This window comes from Sapajus apella, unplaced genomic scaffold (assembly GCF_009761245.1).
Source record: "Sapajus apella isolate SASKATOON/1434 unplaced genomic scaffold, GSC_monkey_1.0 scaffold73, whole genome shotgun sequence".
Classification (NCBI taxonomy): Eukaryota; Metazoa; Chordata; class Mammalia; order Primates; family Cebidae; genus Sapajus; species Sapajus apella.
This window is the reverse complement of record NW_022437013.1, coordinates 5600920-5602377: the sequence shown is the minus strand read 5'-3', so window position 1 is coordinate 5602377 and position 1458 is coordinate 5600920. Positions and strand designations below refer to the sequence as shown.

Below are 1458 nucleotides of genomic sequence, written 5' to 3'. Positions count from 1 at the left end.
ACCCAGGATGGGCATATTGCTCAGCCAGATGCCCACTCACTAGCTGCAGAAGACTGTACCAAACCCAGTACCCTCTTTGTAGGTTACAGACCTTGAGAGGTATTTCCGTTGTGTTTTCCTAGAGAATAAGATCATTTTAGCTGGTCCAACAGCTGAGCAGATGGAGTTGCTCAGTCTTTTTATAAACAGGTCAGGGCCTGACTACCTCTAGAAGACTGCCTATTAAGTCACTTTCAATTCCAAACTCCCAAAACCAAACATTCTCATCCAGCAACACAGCATTTGGCTCAAAAATTGAATAAACTAAAGATCCTCTCCTTAGCTAAACGGTGGGAATGATAGTTTGGTTTACTTGGGGCTATTCTCTTTTCTGAATGAACCTTGGTTAAGTGTTTAAGCAAGGAAATACATACTTGCAATGACTTTTTCTCATCCTGCCTCGATTTCTTCTCCTTTCAAACAAATATGCACACAGATAACAGATTAATCTTTCAACAATTAATTTCATACTTTTTTTTTTTTTTTTTTACCATCAGAGCAGTTGGCATTCATCATCACTCTCAGATGTCCCTACCAACACGGGCTTCATCAGAGGCAATTTCATACTTTTTAAATTTTGAAATAATTCTAGACTCATAATAAATTGCAAAAATAATGCAGAGATGTCCCTTGTACCCATCACCCAGATTTCCCCAGTGGTGGCATCTTACATAATTATCATATATTATCAAAACCAGACTCATTGGCTTACTAGAATTAAGTATACAGATGTTGCTCAGATATCAGAATATCAGCAGTAATAAATTTTAAAACACTACAGTGAACCCCTAGTGTCTAAGGTTTTCAATTCAAGTGTCTGCCTGCTGCTCAGGTCCCTCTGATCAGGCCCCACCCTACCTAGGCAGCTAGAATTCCCACCTCAGCCTCCCAAAGTGCTGGGATTGCAGCACTGGCCGTAACTTGCCTTTTCTATAAAACATTTCTCAGATCCAGCTCTCCTTGAGTTTTTTTTTAATTGTGAGTTCATTATAGCTACAAGTCACTGTCAGCATGGGCTGCATAATTTAACACATGAAGATTTTTTTTAGACAGTTGTGCATTTTTTTTTAGATTGTAGTAAAATATGCATAACAAAATTTACCAATTTAAATATTTTAGGTGTATAATTCAATGGCATTAAACACATTCATGTTGTACAACCATCACCACTGTCTATTTCCAGAACTCTAAAAAAATTATTTCAAACAGAAACTCTGTACCTATTAAAGAATAACTCCCCAGGCCTCCTCCCCCAATCGCTGGTAACCTATTCTACTTTCTATCTTTATGAATTTAACTATTGTAGGTACCTCTTATAAGCGGAGTCATATAATGTTTGTCCTTTTATTGCATTGTTCTAAAAATTATTTCAAAGATTCTGCTAGATTGGAAATGCTTCAAGGGCTCAGTACCCTTCTT

General features: G+C 37.4%; 1 non-coding gene across 1 annotated transcript; it reads right to left on the bottom strand.

The window, feature by feature from the left end:
• Positions 1–523: 523 nt before the first annotated feature.
• Positions 524–603, bottom strand: LOC116531963. Its single transcript, XR_004260659.1, has one exon. It is a non-coding gene; the product is annotated as a small nucleolar RNA SNORD74 (small nucleolar RNA).
• Between the last annotated feature and the right edge of the window lie 855 nt (positions 604–1458).